At 42.4% G+C, this 24,225-nt stretch overlaps 1 protein-coding gene across 1 annotated transcript in view; it reads right to left on the bottom strand.

Annotated features, from left to right (window-relative positions):
• The window catches only part of THSD4 (thrombospondin type 1 domain containing 4), an 818,615-nt gene that overhangs the window by 433,656 nt on the left and 360,734 nt on the right, over positions 1-24,225 (bottom strand). The window lies entirely within an intron of this gene.

A 24,225-nucleotide genomic window follows, 5' to 3' on the forward strand; every position in this document is an offset into this window, starting at 1 on the left:
TTTTTTTTTTTTTTAGTGGTTAAGTGGTGAACTACTGGCTTATAGTTGGTGGTCTGACTCCACTAGAAGTGCCTAGAAAGACAGGCCTGGGTTATCTTCTTCCAAAAGTCACAACCTTGAAAACCCTATGAAGCTATTCTGCTCTGCACACATGGGATCACATGAGTCAGAATTAACTTGATAGCCACTACATGAGCCCTAGTGATACAGTGGTTAAAGAACTCAGCTACTAATCAGAAGGTTAGTGATTGGAACCCACCAGCCATTAAGCAAGAGAAAGATGTGGCAGCAATCTGCTTCCATAAAGAGTTACAGTCTTGGAAAACCTACGGGGGTAGTTCTACTCTGTCTTATAGGGTCACAACTAAAAACAACAAGGAGCCCTGGTGGTGCAATGGGTGATTACTTGGCTGCTAACCAAAAGGCCAGCAAGACCCTAAGGGGCAGTTGTACTCTGTCCTATAGCGTATGAGGCAATCTGCTTCCGTAGTGATACTGCCTCGGAAACCCAAGGAGGGGTCACTATGAGCTGGGTCCGACTCGACGGCACACAACAACAACAACAACAAACAATAGTGTAGCTAGGAGCTGTGGTAGTGTAGTGACTAAGACACTTGACTGATAACCAGAAGGCTGGCGATTCAAACCCACTAGCTACTCCTCGGAAGGAAGGTTGGGCAATCTCTTTCCGTTGCGATACTGCCTCGGAAACCCAAGGAGGGGTTGTTATGAGTCGGGTCTGACTTGATGGCACATATCAACAAAAACATAGTGTAGCTACGAATTGGAATCAACACCACAGCACAAACGTGGTATATATTTATTAAGCCTCCTGTGTTGTTATATGTGTTGTGGAGTTGATTCTGATTCAAAGCAGCCCCACGTGAAAGAGCAGAACTGTCCAATAGAGTTTTCTCGGCTATAATTTTTACAGGAGCAGATTGCCAGGTCTTTTTACACCTTGCATTTCAATTTGAGAGAATTTCAGTTGCAGGCATGCAGAATTTCTGTTGTAGGTACCAACCATAATTTAAGGTTGTTGTTGTTTTGTCCTGCCAAGTTGACTTCCTAGGCTGTAATCTTTATGGAAACAGATCGCCTGTTCTTTTCTCTCTGGGAGCAGCTAGTAGATTAAAACTACTAACCTTTCTTTTTGATTCAGCAGCCAAGTGCTTAACCATTGCACCACCAGGTCTCCTTCAAACTTTAAGGTAGTATGCCACTTTTATGTGGCTTAAAACACACACACACACACACACATTATAATTATGTAACATGTAAGAAAACAAAATATTGGGGTCTGTTTTCTGATAATGGGAGGTCCCTGGTAACAACATGCGTGATCACAAGGGCAAAGTATTCTGAGACCTGGTCCACCCTGTGCTTGCCTAATGAGCCATTAGAAAAAGGGACGATTTGCTGGTTAACAGAGATGAAAGTTTCTGTCACTCCTCTATAAGCGAACAGGTCCGTAATATTTCCTGAAACTACAGGTCTGCTTCATGTCCTGTAAATGAAACAACTATACCCTTAACACTAGAGAACAGTGGGCCCCCAATAGTGCAACGGCTGTCTAGGGGAACAGAAAAACCTGCGGGAAAATCAGGTGGAACTTTTTTTTTTTGCAAGCCATGTCTGGGATCTGTAAATGCTACCTGATCACTGTTGGCTATTTTTTTTTTTTTTTTGTCAGATGTTTTCAAGGACTCCCCTATACCTGAATGAAGTATCAGATGGGCGTATATTGTACAAATTCATGGTTGATGTAAATAACATACTCTGTGTCATTTTGTCCATATTATTTCTCATGTTCACAGCTTCCATTTCCAACACCAAACCTTGGTCCTTTTAATTGGACGGTTTTCTCATTCCTTGACACTAATGAAATTCTTTTTATTACAGCTCACAGTTTTCTAATCATTGCTCCTGGATTTGGGGTTTTATGGGTAGATCAAGGACAAACCAATAAGAGTGAGAGGTAGGAGAGAAGTTTAACTTGACCTTTGGGAAGCCGTGTAGAGACTCATTCACAGATATACTACCCTAAATTTGAAACATACAAAGACTTTTCATGAGTTGCTATTATAAATAGACGAATTTGGGGAAGAAATAGGCTGGGCTATTTTTATATGTTGATGGGGATTTGGTTTAATGTTTGAAGCATACGTTAGTCTTCAGCTGTCAGAATTTTATTAAATATACCTTTTTCTCTACCTTGTTGTTGTTGTGTGCCAGTGAGTCGATTCTGACTCATAGTGACCCCATAGGATGGAGTAGAACCACCCCATAGGGTTTCCAACTCTAATTCTTCACAGGAGCAGACTGCTTCATCTTTCTCCCACAGTGGCTGGTGCATTCAAACTGCGAACTTTTAAGTTAGCAGCCAAATGCTTAACCACTGCACCATCAGAGCTCAACTTTAATTCTATAGGGAAGAAAAAAAAAAAAAAAACATTTTATTTCTGTTGAAAGCCACTGACATCTTAGAAATTACAATCAGAGTCATATACAAATTTCAATTGACTTTCAAAATGAAATAGCTTTCTTTTCATTCTGATTTTAAATTGTTGTTAGCTTATTTTTAAAAATGCAAAAAACACCGGCATTTATAAATAAGATAGTGAAAATATTTATATTTTCACCATTTAGCAAGAATCATTGTTAACATTTGGTACATTCCTTCCAGACTTATTCCTGTACATGTAAACACACATGTGCATATATATTTTATATAAGAATGGATTCATACTATACATACATGTTTGGAACCTCCTTTTCTCTCTTAATATATTTTAGATATTTTCTATGTCAATATATATATAGATCACTATCATTATTTAATAGGTAGGAACTCTGGTAGTATAGTGCCTAAGGCATTTGACTGCTAACTAGAAGGCTGGTGGTTCAAACCCACCAGTTACTCCTTAGGAGGAAGGCTGGGCAATCTACTTCTGTAGTGATACTCCCTCAGAAACCCATGGAGGGGTTGCTATGAGTTGGGTTCGACTTGACAGCAGTGAGTTTGGTTTGGTTTTATCCTTATTTAAGGGAGTCCTGGTGGCACAATGGTTATGTGCTTGGCTGTGAATCAAAAGATTGGTGGTTTGAACCCACCCAGCGTCTGTAGGAAAAAAGACCTGGTGATCTCCTTCCACAAAGATTATAGCCAAGAAAACTCTGTAGGGTAGTTCTGCTCTGTCACATGGGTCCACTATGAGTCGAAAATCAAATAGCACACAACAACAAAAACAAAGGAAGTTTAATAAATATATGAAATATTGTGTGCTAGGGAGCCGATTCCAACTCATAGTGACCCTATAGGGCAGAGTAGGACTGCCCCACAGGGGTTCAAGGCTGTAAATCTTTACAGAAGCAGGCTACCACATTATTCTCCCACAGAAAGGCTGGTGAGTTCAAACCACCAACCTTTTGGTTGGCAGCTGAGTGCTTTAACCACTGCTCCACCAGGATTTCTTTAGTTGCCAGCAGGTTAATTCTGACTCATTGTGACCCATGGGTACAGAGCAGAACTGCTCTACAGCATTTTCAAGATTGTGACTTTTTGGAAGCAGATAGCCAGGCCTATCTTTTGAGGCACCACTGGTGGGGTCGAACCACCAGCCTTCCAGCTAATAATGCAACACAACACACTGCTGTCGAGTCGGATCCAATTCACAGTGACCCCTTCTTGGGTTTCCGAGGTGGTTTCACTACGGAAGTAGATTGCCTGACCTTCCTTCTAGCTAGTAGTTGAGCACTTAACCACTGTGTCACTGTTGTTGTTGTTGTTAGGTGCTGTTGAGTTGGCTCTGACTCATAGCAACCCTATGTGCAACACAATTGGGGACTGCCTGGTCCTGCGCCATCCTCATAATCCTTTCTAAATCCGAGCCCATCATTGCAGCCAATGTGTCAATGCATCTTGTTGAAGGTTTACCCTTTTTCGCTGACCCTCTGCTTTACCAAGCATGATATCCTTCTCCAGAGAATGGTCCCTTCTGACAACATGACCAAAGTAGGTGAGATGAAGTCTGGTCATTCTCACTTTTAAGGAGCATTCTGGCTGCACTTCTTCCAAGATAGATTTGTTCCTTCTTTTGGCAATCCATAGTATTCTCAGTATTCTTCCCCAACACCACAATTCAAATGAATCAATACTTCTTCAGTCTTCCTTATTCATTGTCCAGCTTTCACATGCATATGAAGTGCACCATAGCTCAGGTTAGGCACACCTTAGCCTTCAATGTGACATCTTTGCTCTTTAATACTTTGAAGAGGTCCCTTGCAGCAGATTTGGCCAGTGCAATACATCTTCTGATTTCTTGATTGTGCCACTAGGACTCCTTTAATGAATATATGTAACCAAACTCCAAATCAAACTCACTGCCATTGAGTTGATTCCAACTCACAGTGACACTCATTGGATTTCCAAGACTGTAAGTCTTTATGGAAGCAGACCACCTCATCTTTCTTCCATGGAGCAGCTGGTGGGTTTGAACCACTGACCTTCTGGTCAGCAGCTAAATGCCTTAACCACTACACCACCAGGGAAATATACCTAACAGTGTAAGATAAATGCAAATTAATACAGGTAGACGAAGACACAATAAAGCCAGGAGTAGAATCAGCATAAAAAACAATTGCTGTAAGCTCCCATGTGCTTGCTACAGGTAGGCATTCAGCTTTCTGGCCTGATGGTGATGCAATGCAGTATCCACAGGTCTAGAACAGGCTGCTTGCTCAGGACAAGGACAACTGATCCCACCTGCTAAACCTGAGTGAGCTCTCTCCTGTGGGACCTCATCAAGAAGCTGCTGGGGGATGTCGTTAACAACATTTTCAATGAGAACTTTGCACAAAGACAGCAGGCGTTTTCAGCAGGCTATTTCTCACAACAGCCCTCACTCAGTGCAAGCTGTGAACACAAGGCCAAAGCCCTGCCTCATTGGGGGCCAGAACAATTGGATCCATGCACATAGTTCTGCTGGATCATGCCCGATCCTGGGAGAGATTCGGGAGCAAACAGAACGGTTGTTTGTGATTATTTCTTGAAGCTGCAAAATCATTTTCAAATGAAGACTTAATGAGAGTGGGAAATATAGAAAGAGAAGCAGGTCTGTGTGGGTGGGGAGGGTGGGGAGGAGCCCAGTTTCAGAGAAGCTGATGGCAGCTCCAGAGAGACATCCCACCAGAACTGGGAGGGAGATCTGGGCTGGGTGTGAAGACTGGAGAATCCTCAGCCTGAAGGTGGAAGTGGAAACATCAGGAAAAGCGAGGACCCAGCTAAGTAGGTAAAACAGAAGAAGCTGAGGACCCACAGATAGAATTGTTCAAGAAGGACAGGAAAAGGTGGCTTCTATTTCTTTTTCCATAACCTGCAGTGTGAGGCTCCCAATGTGGCCTCTATGTACTGAATCTCACTCTTGTAGCTTTAAAGTGTCTTTTGTTATCCACCTGGCTTTCATCCTTCAGGCACAAGAGTCACCTTCCATGTGGGGAAAATGAACTCAGAACTGGCCTGCAGGGCAGCACTTGCACTTCCTCCACCTTGGGGCTCCTTCCAACAACGTCCATCTGTCTAAAGGCTGTTTTCCCTCATAAGCTCACCAGTGTACTAGCTTCCTGTTTATGTTCTAATTGAACTTCATGTTAAACAAAAGAATGAGGCAACGCTTTGTAGGAGCCAGTCACACCATACTTTTTTTACCATTTCATCTGGCTGGTGCCATGCTCGGCTGAAGGAAAAATACACCAGGAATATTTGCCTCTTCTCAATGAGGCAACATTATGGCTCTGTTTTTGATAAGCCCTTTTGTAAACCACGGTCTGTATTACAAATTATTTGCAAGGTTACCCAGAGGAACCGTGGGAGACAGTACTATGTTAGTAACTTAATTTGCATATGCATCACCATGAATGATGGTGAAAATATTAGGCAGGAATGAGTATGGCAAATGTCCCAAGAAACCTGATATTGTTGGGATATTGCTGGAAGTGAGGAACTCTACACTCAGTTCCAAATGGAAGGTAGAAATTGCTGAAATCCAGAAAGGAATGTTCATGTAGAGAAAACGCTGGGCATGATCCTGTAAGGAAGGAGCCAAAGGAAAAAGTACCCCAACCTCTCTCTTCACCCCTTCCTGTTTTATGTCCCAATATTCCCCAGAAATCAGGGGCAAAGGAAGCCTGCTGATGTAATCCTTGAGCAGCATCCAGGTTCAGGGAGCAGGGAAAGGGGAAATGGTGGACCTAGGGAGGCAAAAGGAAGTTATTGGGCTCAATAGTCGATTGGTGACAGGAAACCATAGAAACCTTTGCAGTCATGATCAAGAAAAAAATAGCAAGATGCTGAACACTATGTACTGTATGCACTCATTGTGTAAAAAACAATGCAGGCTGTCTCTGTAAGAACACAAGGGGCTATAGGCAGTGGTTACCTCTGTCTCCAGGGCAGGGACTGGGATACTGGGGTTCTGTGAATGGACAAAGCCTGACCATGGAGGAGGTCAGAGGGCTAGAGGGTGGGCCTGACCAGAAGAACCACAAGAGGAGAAAGAGTCAGCATCAAGAGACTTCCAGCAAGGTCCAGCACTAGCCATGTGAGGAAACTGCAAGATGCCACTGAGGGAACACTCATACTGCTTGCACCCAGAACCTCGCCAGCTGTGGTTCTCAGCCCCAGGTGCACGTGTGGGGAAACTTTCAAAAATATCACATAGACCCCACCCCTAGAAGCTCCAATTTAATTGGCTGAAGGAGCCATAGTGGCTCTACAGTTAAGCCACTTGGCTGCTAACCATAAGGTTGGCAGTTTGGATCCATCAGCCACTCGTTGGAAGAAAGATGTAGCAGTCTGCTTCCATAAAAATCACAGCTTTGGAAACCCTATGGGGCAGTTCTACTCTCTTCTATTGGGTCACTATGAGTGAATCCACTTGATGGCAATAGATTTAAGGACTTTTTCTTTGGGGGGTGGGGGGTGGGTGGGGATAGGACCCAGGTTGGTAAGTAGGAACATCCCTAGGTGATTCGGCATTGTGCTAGTCACTCTCTTTCTTTTGTTTGTATGTTTTTATATAATTTTGTTTTGAAGCATTTTTGCATGCCATGTAATTCACCCATTGCAAATGTGCATTCAGTGATTCTTTTCTAAAGTAAATTTACCAAATTGTGCAGCCAACCTGATAAATCAGCTTCAGTACTTTTACCACATTTTAGAACACATCCATCATCTCAGTCTGATTCCTCAAACCCATTAATTGTTAATCCCTGTTCTTCCCCCAGACTGCCTCAGGAACCACTACTCTACTTTCTTTCTCTATAAACAACAACAACAACAAAATTCAAACTAGTTGCAGTAGAGTTGACTGTGACCCATGGCATCCCCATGTGTCCCAGAGTAGAACTGTACTCAACAACATCCTCAATGGCCATGATCCTTTAGAAACAGACAGTCAAGCCCCTGCTCTGAGGTGCCTCTGAGTGGATCCAAATGACTAATCCTTTGGCTAGTAGTTAAGTGGGGAGCTCTGGTAGCATAGTGCCTAAGTCACTTGACTGCTAACCAGAAGGCTGTCGGTTCAAACCCACCAGCCACTCCTCTACTTCCATAGTGATACTGCCTCGGAAACCCAAGGAGGGGTCACTATGAGTCAGACACGACTCAACGGCACATAACAACAACAACAGTAGTTAAGTGCCCAACCATTTACATCACCCAGGGACTCCATTCTGTCTCTATATATTTGCCTTGTCATAAACATGTACTCATATAATACATAATCTCCCACATGTGGCTTTTTTGACTTAGCAATTGTGCTAGTCACTAGTAAGGACCTTCTACTGATGGGGGCCTGTGTGTTACTATGCATTGGGCAACAGATCTGATGTTTGTCAAGCTCAGGGACTTCGCTGGCCCCATTCAAACTTCTCCAGGTTTCAATGTCCCTCACAATCAAGAGTTCCCCAAAACAGAGTGCAGGGCCCCTAACACCTCCCACCCACTTCCAAAACCAGTATAATGGAAGGGAACGCTCTTGCCTTTCTTTTTGTAGATCTGGGGCACAGTCGTGAAACTAGCCTTGTACCAATGTCATGCACATAGCATGCCTGGCAGTAGTACTGAAGCTTTTAATATTCTGAGAGAGAATAAAAATTTATCAACAGGGCACCTGGCAGACTTGAAGGCTTGGAAATAATAACCACTCTGACCAGTAACCCAGTCTTCCAAGTTCTAGCTAGGGTGTGGCCTGGAGAAAAGATCATGGCTCTTAAAATAAAATAAGACCGAATGAACTAAAAACAGATTAAGATTCATAAAGCTGAATACCAAACACACAAAAACCAGTTGCCATCGAGTTGACTGATGCATGGCAACCACATGTGCATCTGAGTAGAACTGTACTCCACCGGGTTTTAAATGGCTGATTTTTCAGAGGTAAATTGCACCTTTCTTCCAAGGTGCCTCTAGGTGAACTCAAACTGCCAACCTCTCAATAGCAGCCAAGTGTGTTAATGTTTGGACCATCCAGGGACTCCAAAGTTGAATACTATCAATAGTATTCAACTATTGGGTGAATGAGTGGGCAGTGGGTGGTGGGGAGGGAAAGAGTAACATTAGGTAACAAAAAACCAGAAAATGCACTATTCAAAATAGGCCTTACCAATAAAAGCAGCTGTTACCAGTCTGCCAGCAAAACCCAGGTATTTTCCCTGCCAGAGTTACATAAAGCAACTCACATTGTCTCCTACACTGTTTCAAAGGTTACATTTCCTCCCAAAGAGAGTTTTTCTAAAATTAGAATGCAAAGTTTACCACTCACACAGTTTCAATTAAGATGACATGTGCTTTATGAGAATAGCATACAGTCGACCTCCTGTGAAATCAACCTCTCTTAAAATCAAGATCCCATTTCTACGCAGGTCAGCAAGCAGGGTTTCCAAAGATGTATCAAGAGAGAGGTTGTTTCTGGAACATTCATCTTGGAACAAAGGAAAATTCCCCAAGGAGAGCAATCCTAGTTTGTCTGCTCTGGAGCTTTGCCTGTTAGTGAAGCCAAGCCTCTGTCCACTAAGAAAAGCAAAGAAACCTTTAACTGGTAAAGTTCTAACTGAGAACTTTGAGTGAGGGCAGAATGAAAGGCTTATAGGGCCAGTCTGAGCCTGGTTGGAAATAATCCCCACTCAGTATAATTAGTCTAGAATGGATTAACTCTAGATGATGAGGGTGATAAACGCAATGCAACCACTGCCATGGAGTGGGATCCGACTCACAGAGATCCCTCCTTGGGGTTCCAAGGGAGTAGCACTATGGAAGTAGATTGCCCAACCTTCCTTCCAGGGAGTGGCTGGTGGGTTTGAACCGCCAGCCTTTTGGTTAGTAGTCAAATACCTTAGGTACTATCCCACCAGTTGCCATGAGTTGATTTCAACTCAATGTGACCTCATGCATGTCAGAATAGAGCTATGATAAAGAGAGTTTTCAATGGAAGTAGATTGGCAGGCCTTTCTTCTGACGTGCCCCTGGGTGGATTCGAACCACTGACTTGGGTTAGCAGACAAGTGCTTTAACCATTTGCATCTCCCAATGATAAACAGTAGTAGTTAACATTTATTGAACGCATACTATGTGCCAGACAGTATGCTAAGCACTTTACCATATTAAGTTTATAAGCATGTAATCCTTACAACAATCCTATAGAGTAGATACTATTATTATTCCCATTTTACAGAGGAGGTTAAGTAATTTGCTCAAGGTCACCTGATTGGAAAGTGTCCAGAGCTGGGATTCAAACCTACAATGTGATTCTGGAGCCCAGGCTCTGAACCACTACACAGACTGCCTCTCATAGCCAGTGTTGGTTGACCATTTCCAAGGATCTCATTTGAATTCTCACAACAACACTCTAAGACAGGTTTTATTACTCACATAGACAAGAGAACTTGGTTCAAGTGATTTGCCGAAGGTCATTTACCTAGTACTTGGCTGAGTAGGGATTTGAACCCAGCATGTCTGAGCAGAAAAGTCCTTGCTCCTAACCTGTAGTCCATACTGCCTTTCTTTACACTGCAAAATGTAAACATCTGCCTGAGGAGATATAATGGGGCAACATAAGTGGAGAAAGAGTGGAGTGACAGGCTGAAGGGTCTCCCAGGACAAACTATCTGCTTGAAACCCAGCAGGACATCTTAGGACTGGCCTGAGATGGGGGGAGGAAAGAGTTGTAGTCCAGGTCTCAAAGGATGAAACAGAAAAGAGTAAACACTTTGACCTTCCCAGAGGGAGTCAGGGCCTCCTCTAAGAATGCTGGGACATTGTGGAAACTCTGTAAACCACCTCCTTCCTCCATGGATCTGACTTTTGGATTCCCCCACTTGCTTGCCCTAATGATTAGCTCTGAAGCTCGGCATGCAGAAGGCCAGTGTGCTCACATTCAGGGGCTTGGGGCGGCCAGTGTGGGGGGAAGAGGGGGTGGTCAATGAGGGAGCAGTGCTGGAGAGGGGAGGAAGACAGTGAAGTCCCAGAGTCTACAGCGCAGGAATGCATAAGGATGATTGAGGCCCCAAGCCCTCAATGCCCTACAAGTTATCCCTAAATCGGTAAGTTCTTTTTGGTTTTGTCTCATAAATATTTTTTCTGCTTAGTAAAACGGTTTAACAAAAAAAAAAATATGTACGTATGTATGTGTGTGTGCATGTATGTGTGTGTACATACACACATATAAAACAAAGAAAGGAGCCTGATAACTATAAATACATTGTAAAACGTTTGAACTGTGTGAGTTTAAAATCCTGACTTGGTCACTTACTAGCTTTGTGACCTTGAGAAAGTCACTAAATCCTCTGTGACTCAATTTCCTCATCTATGAAATGGGGATAACACTGGTACCTACCTCATAAGATTATTATGAGAACTATACATGTCAATACATGCTAGCAATTGCTGTAGTTGTCATTATTATTTTGTAGTGGTGGTTACTGCTTGGGTTTTAAAAGATCTTTATACTGAGATTACTAAAATGCAGCATTCATATGGGTTTGATAGCAGACCTCTAGGAAGGAAATAACACTTTTTAGTTTTACTGGTGCCCCAGGACTGGGAGGAGGGGGCGGGTCGTGGACAGAACTTCAAATTACCCAATTCTGTTCTATAGCCTTTGGGTGCAAATCATATTCTAAATCAAAGCTTTGACTTTTAGTAAATTAGTAGTAATTATGAATCACTTCTAGAAAAAGATGAAAAGTCTGTTTTTACAAAAACCTCTTTAAAACTATAAGGTGCTTATTGTTGTTGTTAGGTGCTCTTGAATCAGCGCTGACTCTAGCAACTCTATGTATTGCAGAACGAAACATTGCCCATCTTACATTATCCTCTCAATAGTAGGTATTTTGAGCCTATTGGTATAGCCACTGTGTCAGTCCATCTTGTTAAGGGTCTTTCTCTTTTTCGCCAACTCTCTATTTTTCCAAGCATCATGTCCCTTTCCAAGGATTAGTTCTTCCTGAAAATAATATCCAAAGCTTCTTGTTGCAAAAAAAAAATAAATAAAATGAATGCAACCACTACCATGGAGTCGGATCCAACTCATAGCGACCCCTCCTTGAGTTTCTGAGGTGGTATCACTATGGAAGTAGATTGCCCAACCTTCCTTCCGGGGGAGTGACTGGTGAGTTTGAACCGCCAGCCTTCTGATTCGCAGTCAAGTGCCTTAGGCACTATGCTACCAGAGCCTCCCAAAGCTTTGTGTTAGGGGTCCTGTTATATTCATTGTCTGACCATGTAGGTTGATTCATGCATAGGTTGGTTTCTTTATCTGTCACACCCTCACCTCTACCTCCATATGCCCATTGAACTCCTATTTATACTTCAGAGTCCAGTTCAGACACCTCCTCCATGTTTAGATCCCCGACTAGATTGTGAGCTCTGTGAGGACAAAGACCATTATTTATCATTGTATCTTTGTCATCAGCTCATAGTGTTCATATATCTATTCATTAAAAAAATATTTATTGAAAGCCTGCTATAGGCCAGGGGGAGTTCTGGTGGTGTAGCGCCTAAGGCACTTGACTGCTAATCAGAAGATTGGCGGCTCAAACCCACCAACCACTCCTCAGAAAGAAGGTTGGGCAATCTACTTTCATAATGATACCACCTCGGAAACCCAAGGAGGGGTCGCTATGAGTCAGAGACGGGTCGAAGGTACATAACAACAACAACTATAGGTCAGACACCCTGTGAGACACTAAGGAAGGATACAACAGTAAGCAAGACAAGTGAAGTGGAGATCATGAGGAGGGAGAGAATGTGCATGTGTGTGAATTTCCTGTCTTCCTCCCCAAAAAAGGCAATTTTCCAAAGATATATTTGATGCAGATGTGTTGAACATAAGTTAAACACATATCTGCCTAAATGTATTCATATGGGTGCTATTCAGCAGATAAATACCCCCTGTGCCTCAGTTCACTGGAAGGGAGCTATTGGAACAAGTCAGTGGGAAGCTTCTCAGACTTGAAATCAGCCACCAGTGCCTGCCTACAGGACTGCAGGTAGGGTGGGAGAGCGTGCTAAGGACCTCCTCACATTGCTGCCTTACTGTTAACCTGAGCTGCTGACCTGTGACCTGCTGAGAACTGGTGAATTGGAGACTGTGACCTGAGTTAACTGAAACTGTGATATGTATGGAGACTAATCCTATGCGTGCAATCCAACGGACACCACTGGCAGAGACCACTGATACCTGAAGCCTCCCTCATGGGGCCTAGGCAATGCAGGACTTGGAGAAGAGTTAGCATGGCTTATAAGATGGAAAACAATTTATTCAGCAGATATCCTCTATGCAAGTGAGCTGTATATTTTTTGGGAAAATACTCAAGCATGTTCTTAGGTCAAATGCAAAATCATGAGGGAGCCTAGCCACATGTCAAATCAGAGTGGTAAATAAAAGGGATGGGTGTATATTTTTATATGTGTGACCGAGTTTTCTGGTTGTCCCTCAATATTTATTTTGCCTTTCTTTCATAGTAATAGAATGCCCAAGTTTTAGCTGGGCACATGGTTGCCCAGAGTATAGACTACATTTCTAGCCTATCTTGAAACTAAGTGGTAGCCATGCCACTAAATTCTGGCCAATACGATGGAAGCAGAAGTGGTATGTGCAACTTGTGGGAAGTAGTATTAAAAGGAAGGAACATGCTCTTCTTGCTGGCTGGAATGTACATATACTGGCTGGAGCTGCAGTAGCCAGTTGGGATGATGTGATGACTTTAGGAAGAGAAAGCAAACATGAAGGGATATGACAAAAGGTCTGACACTATGGGTATCACGCCTACCTGGGATTGATCTCCCAGAATTCTTTAATGTAATCCAGAAATAAAATTCATTCTTGTTTTATCTTTGTTATTATTGTATTTTTCTATTACAACTGAACCTAATGCTAATGGGGAACAGGAAGGGAGTGGAATAAGGGTTAAGCCAGTGAAGGGACTTGTGGCCAGTCATTTGTTAAAGTTACTTCTTATGAAAAGTAAACTCATGCCATGTGGATTTTTGTGGAAATGGATTTTGGGGCTTGACTGGAGAAGAGAGAAACCAAGGCAGTACATGCAGAAGAGGTGGCAAAGAGAAGCTTGGAAAAGCAAGCCATAGAAACCCCGGAAATCATGGGAACTGCTTTGGGGCTTCTAGGCCTTTCCATCTCAATTTAATCAGCTTTTGGAGTGAGAGTGGAAAGCGGGGAGAGCTGCCCCTATTAGGATCTGGGTTACAAACATCTGAGTGATACCGCCATGGGAAAACCCAATTAAGGGTCTAGATAGGGAAGCTCTCTACAGAACCAAACTCTTAATGAGACCAGAGAACCATGAGGACTTTGGCCTAGCTGCAAGACAGTTCATGTCCAGTCTGATGTGGCTGGAATGGAGCTGAACAGAGTGAGAGAGAACAGGGAGATCATCAGGTCATGAAAGGCCTCAGAGACTTGTTAAGGGGCAGAGATCTCAACCCAAAGGCGATGAGGATAGAGTCCTAGATTTAATCCAAGGACTCTGAGATCAGTTTTCTTCTAGAAAGACAGGCCTGGCTATAGCATGGAAACTGGATCAGAGACAAGTCAGTAATCTAAGCAAGAGACATCTTCTACCAGAGAACGGAAAAAAGGGGAGGATTTGAGAGGGATCCAGAAGGTAGAACAAACACTTGAGGGATAAGGAAGAATGAAGGATCAAGGATGAGACCCAGAAGTTTCTGCTGAGGTGCCAGAGAAAGAAGAAACAGCAGACAAAGGACAGGATCTCACTGCACATGTCATCCCATGACAGGGCCTTGAAGTGAGGACAGGGCAGGAGGTGGTGCAGGGAAGGTCTAGAGCAAGCATGTCAGGGTCTGACCTGGTTTCCCTGGTCCAGCTTCTCCTCCTCAGTCCTCTATTTTCCTTTCTATTCCTCATGTCTAAGCAGAAGAGGGAAAGAAAAGGAGGAAAAGGAAGAAATATTCTTTAGAATTCTCAAGGGAAAGTAAGTCAGACCCCGTCCCCTGCATAGATTTCATCCTTGGCCCTGCTATCTAGGCCTTTCATGCTCTAGTCACAGGAAACTTTAGCATCTACCCCCCACGGAAGGGCCTACAAACACTGTGAATAGGCATTCTCCTATTTGCCACTATTGAAAAACTGATGTAAAGCAACCCAAAGCATTCTTCCCAGCTACTCCCACCCTCTCCGGCTGATACCGTTTGATTCACAAATAAGAAAGCAACAAAGCAAGTTTTGGGAAATAACCCATTGGATTAAGCTTTCCTCGACAGGGGAGATGGATACTGAGAAAGCGACTGATGACGTTTGATTTATGTGTAGTTAGCTTAGGTTGCAGGGATAAAAAGTCTGGGCACATACAAATCTTAAATTTAAATGTATGTCACCCAGATTTTAAATAATGAGTCCCTTTTCCTTGGGGCTCATTAAATCTGAAGGCAAGGAGGCAGGCCAGGGAGAAAATAAAGCATAAATCTATCATTTAGCTTTATAATGTAGAAAGGATTTGAAACCCCCCAAAAGGTAGCAGGAACAGCTTTTAAATCCTGCCTTTTCTCTGCCCCTGTCTACCTCTCACAGCCACCCTAATTAACTGCAGCACAAGTGTCAAACTATAGAACCACAGCCAAGATGCAGTAGGAGCCTGAACTGCTGAGTTCAAAGGGGGCTCATTTGTTTATTGCTATTATGTAATGACGGACTCAATCACACTGAACATCCTGTGGGAGACCTTGCTTCAATTAATAAAAACCTTGTTTTCTTCAAAGTGAAATGCAAGGAGAGATTAATACATTTGAAAATGAGTAGAAACAGGCTCATTTACTGAAGACTTTCAGGGTTGAAAAGCTAAGATTTCCTAGTGTTTAGGGCAAGAGTGGGAAGCTTTATTTCTATTTTGAGTCACTCACTCTCTAAGAAAAAAAAAAAAGAACTCGGTGAAGGGCCACACACAAGTAAAACACACACACACACACACACACACACACTTCATTTGGAAAGTGTTAAGAGTTCATTTTCACCTGTTAGGGAATATATATTCACTTTCCAAAAGAGTAGACTGAGGATTTAGGGGATGAGGGGGTGTTCTGGTTACTTAGTGCCGCTTTGACAAAAATATACCACCAATGGGATGGTCTTAACAAACAGGAGTTTATCCTCTTACAGTTTGGAGGCTCTAAGTCCAAGTTCAAAGTGCCAGGCTCTAAGGGCTGGGTGAAAGCCCCTCAACCTTGGGGTCCAGCTCTCCTTCCTGCACCCAGCCCACTGGAGCTAGAGGCATTTTTTCACTCAGACAGCTGGTGGCTGCTGGAGGTTGAGAAGCACCAAGGTTGACAAGTAAAAAGGCACAGTCCTGATGTTACCAAACCACATGGCAGGCCATTAATTCAAGTTCATTGTAAGTCCCAAGGTCAGCAGAGCATGGCAGGCTGCTGAACAATGACACAGCTACATGCAGGATCCAAGCATGCTACATGCTAGAGACCATTCCCAAGGCTTCTTATATACAGGAAGCAGACCACATCCCAAAGGCAGCTACTCAGCTGCTTGTGGTAGATCTTACCATGGAGTTGATTGCCAATCTCATCATGGTGGTAGCACCACCAGCTGCCCAGCCACTCAACCAGGCCCAGCCAAGCTGACACAAAAACATAACCACCACAGGTGGGGTCTTCATCACTTATTTCATTTGAAGGTCATAGTTTTGGAAGACCACAAAGCAAATGGGAAGCTGGTAGATGACTACATATATGGAACTTAAGAATAGGGATTCTATGAATTCTCGAGCAGAAACACCATGCATCTCCCCGAATTGGGGAAAGACAGTAGAGGAATGACTGATCTAGAAGACTTTAAACTTAAACTTTGTTGGGGAAAATGTCCAGATGGTATGACTAGAAGACCAAGAGTGTGCCTCAGGAAAAAGTACCAAAGTCCGATTATTTCCTATGAAAAAGTAGGGCAAAATAATTGGATACACTAACAACAACAACAACAAAAAAAAAAACCAGACTCACTGCTGTAGAGTCAATTTGACTCATAGCGACCCTTCCTTGGGTTTCCGAGGTAGTATCTCTACAGAAGTAGATTGCCCAACCTTCCTTCCTATGAGTGGCTGGTGAGTTTGAACCTCAGCCTTCTGGTTAGCAGTCAAGTGGCTTAGGCACTACGCCACCAATTGGATATACTAGTCATAACTGAAAAGGTCGACAAACCATGACACAGACTTTGGATAATAGAGTTACTTTGAATCATGACCCATGGTGGTGAGTGCCTTTTCACTGGGACTCATGATTGCAAATTAGCAAAATAAAAGGTGTTCCTTCTCTCAATTAACAGGTAACAACCAGTACTGGGTTATAAGCAATTTATGCCCTGGAATCCGGCCTTTTCATGTACTTACTTATCCACTGCCTTTCCAATCTTTCTGATACATGAGAGTTGGCTCTGCTGTGAAAGATCCAGGGTAGTGGCAGGGCAATATGCATCTTACCTGCAGTGATTGATCCAACAGAAATTACAACTAAAGGAAAGTAGTTCAGAGCCAAGGTAGATTGTCCAAACCAAGTGTAGTAGTTCAGTTTGTGTGTCAACTTGGCTGGGCCTGGTTGAGTGGCTGGGCAGCTGGATGTAGTATTCCCCATGATGAGACTGGTAGTCAACTCCATGGTGGCATCTACTGTGAGCAGCTGAGTAGCTGCCTTAGGGATATGGTCTGCTTCCTGTATTTAAGCAGAAGCCTTGGGGAATGGTCTTTAGCTTATGGCACACTTGGACTCCGTATGTAGCCATGTCTCTGTTCAGCAGCCTGCCATGCTTTGCCAACTTTGGGACTTAAAATGGACTTGAATTAATGGCCTCCCATGTGGTTTGGTAACATCAGGACTGTGCCTTTTTACTTGTCCACCTTTGGCTTGGCAGCCTCAGCAGCCAGCAGCTGTCTGAGTGAAGAAAAGCGTCTAGCTTCAGTGGGCCGGGAGCTGGAGGCAGAGCCGAAGCCCAAGGCTGAGGGGCTTTCACCCAGCCCCTAGAGTTTGGCACTTTGAACTTGGACTTAAAGCCTCCAAACTGTAAGAGAATAAATTCCTGTTTGTTAAGGCCATGCCCTTAGAGGTATATTTCTGTCAGAGCAGCACTAGGTAACCAGAACACCAAGCTACTAAATTTAAGACCCAGATGGAATGTGTATGTAGCCAAAATGAGTGGAGAAATCAGAGGCTGTGCTGATGAAGATCAAATATTATAGCCTTCAGTATGGATTATGCTTGAATGTGAAGAAATTAAGAATCCTCACAACTGGATTGATAAACAACATCATGACAAATGGACAAAATACTGAATTTGTCACAGATTTCATTCTACTTGGATCAACAATTGATATCCATAGAAGCAGCAGGCAAGAAATCAAATGATATATTACACTGGGCAAATCTGCTGCAAAAGACCTCTTTAAAGTTTTGAAAAGCAAGATGTCACTTTGATGACTATGCCTGAGCCAAGCTTTGGTCTTTTCACTAGCCTCATACGCATGTAAAATCTGAGCAATGATAAAGGACGAGAGAAGAAGAATTGATGCATGCAAATTATGGTGTTGATGAAGAATACTGACCATATCATGGACTTTCAGAAGAATGAATGAATCAGTGTTAGAAGAAGTACAACCAGAATGCTCCTTAGAATCAAGGATGGTAGCACTTTTGCTTCCTTACTTTGGATACATCATCAGGAAAGACCAATTACCAGAAAAGGACATCCTGGTTGGTAAAGTAGAGCATCAGTGAAAACAAGAGAGACCCTCCATGAGATGGACTGACACAATAGTTGCAACAATGTAATCAAATGTACCAACAGTCATGAAGATGGTACAGGAGTAGGCAATGTTTTGTTCTGCTATACATAAAGTGTCCATGAATCAGAACTGACTTAACAGCAATGAACAGTAACAATAATGTGTGAAGCTGGGTGACTGGGACAATGGGGACAGGCATGAGTTTGAAGGAGTTCCTGAGATGAGCACAGCTGACCAGAGTGGCTGTTATAGATTCACATGCAAGTTTTGATAGTTGTGCAGGTACATTAAAAGGTACTGAAATGACATGAATATATCTTGCACAGGGATTTTCATATATACTAGTTACTCAAATATTTGGTGGTTTGAATTAAGAAAATTTATAAACCTGAAGGTGGAATCATGGTAGAGTTGATGAATGAGGTCAAAAGAAGATGGTAAAATGAACCCAGGGTATCTAGAAAGAATAGTCAGTTAGGTTCTAATCAGTGATATAATATTTACAGGAAATTAGGTATCCTTTGGTCCTAAAGGGTCAAGGAAAAGGTCTACGTTCTGGATCCTCTCAGTCAATAGATGCAACTCATGAACTGAGCAGTCCCCTAGATTGACCCAGGAGTATGGCAGTTAGGGAAGTCAAGCAGAGGACAGAACACAAATTCCTGAATTCCAGGTTTGTCCTATTCCCTTTCTTCCTCTGGAGCAAGAAAGAGGTCACTATAACTGACAACTGTGAATGTCAGAAACCCAGAATGTATTGATTAATCAAGGCATTTGGCAAAGTCTCTCAGGAAATTCTTGTGGACAAGATGGAGAAATGCAGACCAGATGACAATATAATTTGGGCGACTCAGAGTTGGCTGGAAAACTGTTCTCAAAGAGTGCTGATGGAAGGAGGAAGGGAGGTGTCTAGTGGCCTGCCAAATGGCTCTGTTGCTGGTTTTATTCTACTCCTCATTACTGTGAGTGACTTAAATACAAAGATGGAATGCTAATCAAAACTACAGATGACACAAAGCTGGGAGAATTAACTAATATGGTGAAATCAGGATTTGAGAGTTAGCAAATATCAAAATGATGTCAATGGATTGGAACGATGCACTGCAGTCAATGAGATAGAATTGGACAGAGATAAATGCAAAGACATTCATGTAAGTTCAAAAAGTCAATTGCATGACTACAGGATTAATTGAGAAGACTTGAAATGACAACAGTTCTCTTCAACAACTGATAATTTTAGTTGATCACAGCCAAAAGCAATCCAATAGTTTGACATGGCTGCTAGAAAAGCTAATGTAATCTTTGGTTACATCAATAGAAGCCTAACATGAAAATCAGTTGGAAGAAATAGTCTTACACTCTGCTAGTCAGACATATGGATTGTCACAGTGCTTTGTCAATAGAGAGCATTCAACAAATACTTGTTGCACAAATGAATGGATACCACATTTTCAGATGGACCTTGAAACTAAGATGGTAAGGGATCTGGAGACTGTTCTTAGATGAGAAGGCTGAACAAACATGGACTGTTAAACCTGGAAAAGACTAAGGGGACCAACATGAGAGCTGCTTTCAAATATCTGAAGGAAGTTCACATTTGGTTTAGCTCTAAGTGAGGGGCAAGGGAGGAAATGAAGGGTCAATGGTTAAAAGAGACACAGATATAACTTAACTCAAGAAGAAAATGAGAACTGTTCAACAATCAAAGGTAGTGATAGTAAGCTTTTTTTCTCATTGAAGATATTAAAGCAGATGTGGGATGACTATCTATCACATGGTTTTTAGTTTTTTAGAATAAGTGACTCGTAACTGGAAGGTAACTGGAAGGTCTGGGAGCTCTGATAGCATAGTGTCTAAGGCACTTGACTGCTAACCAGAAGACTGGCAGTTCAAACCCACCAGCCACTCCTCAGAAGGAAGATGGGGCAATTTACTTCTGTAGTGATACTGCCTCGGAAACCCAAGGAGGGGTCGCTATGAGTTGGTCCGACTTGATGGCAAATAACAACTGGAAGGTCTAAGACCCTTGACTGGTAATCAGAAGGCTGATGCTTCAAACCCACCAGCCACTCCTTGGAAGGAAGGTTGGGCAATCTACTTCCATAGTGATATGGCCTCAGAAACTCAAGGAGGGGTCGCTATGAGTCGGGTCCGACTCGATGGCACATAACAACAACAACAACAACTAGAAGGTCAGCAGTTCAAACCCACCAGCTGCTCCATAGAAAGAAGATGGGGCAATCTACTTCCGTGAAGATTTACAGCCTCGGAAACCCAATAGGGGTCGTTATGAGTTGGAAACGACTCAATGACAGTGAATTATTATTAGTAGTATTATTATTAATACCTGCATGCACTGGAATTTAGGCCTGGAGGGTTTTGTGGATTCTTTACAATAATAAGGGTGCAAGAGATATGATTCTCTGATGCTTCTGGTCTTGTCTCTTTAGCTCCAAATAAGCTTCCAAGTGGGGTAGGCTGCCAACATGCAGAACTTCATGCCAGACAATCTTGGCCATGGATTTCAAAGCAACAGCTAACAAAAGAACCTGGCCTACACTCCAGGGCAATTCATGAATGGTCATTTTATGAAAGGAGGTTCAGTTTTGATTTGTTTGTTTAATTTTCCTCAATACAAAAACCAGGGAAGAAAAGAAAACTGACAATGCCCATATGGCCTCATCATGGTAGAAGAAAACCATGCTTGGAAATTTTGATCAAAAGTGCACTCTAACCCTGAATTTTCTGGACTGTATTTTTGTTTCTTAACAAACAACAAATTAAAGCCTCTTATATGGGGTCGCCATGAATCAGAATTGACCTGACAGCAAGGGTTTGGCTTGGGTTTATACAGGGCAGGGAAAGAAAGACCATGGTCTCCAGTGATCCTTGTGTACTGATATTCATGCCCTTCTATAGCTCCCACAGATGCTGAATAGGGCTGGCCTGTGTAACCAACAACAGATTACAGAAATGAGGGGATGTGACTTCCACAGCTATGTTACAGAAGGCATTGTGGCTTCTACCTTGTGCTTTATTCTTATTAGATAGGGGAAGCCAACTGCTGTATTGTGAAAACACTCAAGTAGCCCTACAGAGGTACATATGGTGAGGAACTGAGACCTCCTGCCAAAAGCCAGCACCACTTACTCACTAGCCATGTGAGTAAGGCATCTGAGAAGCAGGTCCACAAGCCCTGAGTAGTCTTGAGATGACTCTAGACCCAACTAACATCTTGGCTGCAACCTCCTAAGAGTTCCTGAGTCAGAACAATCCAGCTAAGCACCCCACCTCTGACCAAATTCTTGACCTACAGAAACTTTGTAAGATAATAAATGTTTATTATTGTTTTAATACACTAAGTTTTAGAGTAGTTTGTTATGCAGCAATAGAGGCATTAATATAGAACTGCAATTAGTAAAACTAAATTTTTCTTTGTAGTGATTAAATAGAAGGGTCCCCACTAGGAGAGCCAACATGGATGAATCGGAGACATAAGAAGCCACACAGAAGACAACGGGTTTTATTTGGCCTTCCCAGGGCTGAATTCTCTGCAGAATGAATGATTAGGTAAGTACCTCCAGCACTCTGAACTCCAGTAACTTCCAGTCCCATCTTGGTGGCAATGACTAGTCACCAGCAAGATAAAGTGATCTTAACATTAAGTAAAGATAGCCGAACTGTGCTCAAATAGGGAGCATTTGTCATTGTCACAAGGTAGCCCTTTTCTATTTTCACTAGTAAGAGATAGGCACCAACTCAGAGAGAGAAAGGCCAGCACTCAGACTCAAGGTCAATACTGAAAAGTATCTGTTGACTTTAAATGGTGTAGGATAAATCAGCTCCCATAGAGTCATGGGCATTACTGTCAGCTTCTTATGTGAGCTTAGGACTTGAGGACTCATAAACCAAGCTATTGTTTCCACAGTGTGCAAATACATCCACATGCCATCTACCATCTAACCTTGCTGGCAGACAGAGGTATAATAAATATAATGTGGAATGTACACCAATCCATTAACTTTGAGGGAACAGGCATGGTACTCAAGTGCCTTTAAATATATCATTTTAATCTACTCTTGGGTTATCTGGGGCCAATGGCATTCTTTAAAAAAAAAAAAAAAACATAGGCAACTTTTATTTCTTCTCCTTACTTATCTACCTACATTTTGGTGGATGCTGGTAGGTGATTTATTTCTTCTATTAGCATGAGTAGGCTCAGAACAATTGGTCTAGCATTTCAACCTCTTAGCAATCCCTTAGGAATGCTCAAGGAAGAAAATTACTATTGGTAAGGTGGGCCACAGAGATCAAGGGTAGAGAGGGGACAGTTTCAGGAAAAACATAAAAAGAAACCACAGAACTCCTCATGGAGAGACATCAGTGTGGCCAGAAGTATAAACTCAGAGACAGGCTAGAGGTAGAAAGTGCTGTCACTTTGGAGCTGCAAAAGGTATATGGATGATGACAGTAGTGGAGGATGAGCTTAGATCTGGGCTGTGTGATACTGAACATACAGATTTTAAGAGGGAATGTCAACAACAAAAAAACAAACCTGTAAAGCTTACTGACCTAATAATGTTGTCATGTGTTGCCAAGTCAATTTTGACTCATAGAAACTCCATGTGTCAGAGCAGAAGTGCCCTTGAAGGGTTTCCTAAGCTGTAATCTTTATGGGAGCAGATTGTCAGGTCTTTTTCCTGTGGGTTCAAACCACTAACCTTTCAGTTAGCAGCCAAGCACTTAACTGTTGCACCTCCCAGAATTCATTAATGTGCCCCCACTCTCCAGTTCAGAGCTGTACACAACAGCCTAATCCTTCATAAAACCCAACTGTTAATCTGAAATAGCATTGGTTATTATATATAACTGCATGTAAGGTAGCTGAACTGTGCTCAAATGGGGAACATTTGTCATTGTCACAAGGTAGCCCTTTCCTATTTTCACAAAAGAGACAACCACCAGCCCAGTGAGAGAAAAGCCAGAACTTAGACCCAAGGTCAATACTGAAAAATATCTGTTTATAGATTTTTGTTTAAATATGAGGATTATGGCTGAGTTTTACTTTGGGTGTGTCTGTGTGTGCATGTCTGTTTGAATTTTTCAAATTAAAAATGATCCTAAAAAAATAACTCTTGCTTCAAATATTCTGTCTTATGCAAGAGATACAACTGTTTGGGGAAAACTTGCAGAAGAAATGGTTCAGTCTATATTGAGTCAAGCAAGGTGAACAGACCAAAACCCATGTCTGAGAACACTTGGGCTCCTCACTGGGCGACCAGCTCAGGAACATGCTGATTACATAGTCAAGAAGAACAAAATGAAGAGGCTGACCACTACTTCAGAATCAAAGAAACTTAAAAAAGTAAAGTTAGGATTTACGAGGAGCTATCTAAAGTGTATCTTTCAGTTCCTTCAAATATAAATTGTCAACTATTTTCAATAAAAGCTTTAATGCCAAAGATAATCTAGGACATTGCTGCCTATGTAGTTAAGGGTTCAAGCAGAGAAAGTTTCACCTCAACATTCATCCAATTACAGAATTTCTGACTAGACTATCTTAGTTTCACTGTAACTTAGTATCATTGTAAATGAATAAGATTCTCTGTCTAAAGCATGAAGTTGCAGACACCTCACAGGACAAGACCATAAATGCCTTGAATGATTTTTCCATTAATGTCTAAGGATGAAAAGAATATTTTCATCACCATTATTTCTCTTTTAGAAAATTCTCGGATGTCTTAGTGTTCTGAGACATGGCGATCACATAGTCAGTTAACATCTGCCTTGTGCTTTACAGTTCACGAAGTACTTTTGGCACCTTATATTGTCACAATGAGTAGGAATCGACTCAATAGCAGTAGGTATATTGTTTGAGCTTAGCAACAACCCTAAAAGGTAGACACAGAA

This window comes from Orycteropus afer, unplaced genomic scaffold (genome assembly GCF_000298275.1).
Source record: "Orycteropus afer afer isolate SDZICR_OR568_19922 unplaced genomic scaffold, OryAfe1.0 scaffold00015, whole genome shotgun sequence".
Taxonomy (NCBI): domain Eukaryota; kingdom Metazoa; phylum Chordata; class Mammalia; order Tubulidentata; family Orycteropodidae; genus Orycteropus; species Orycteropus afer.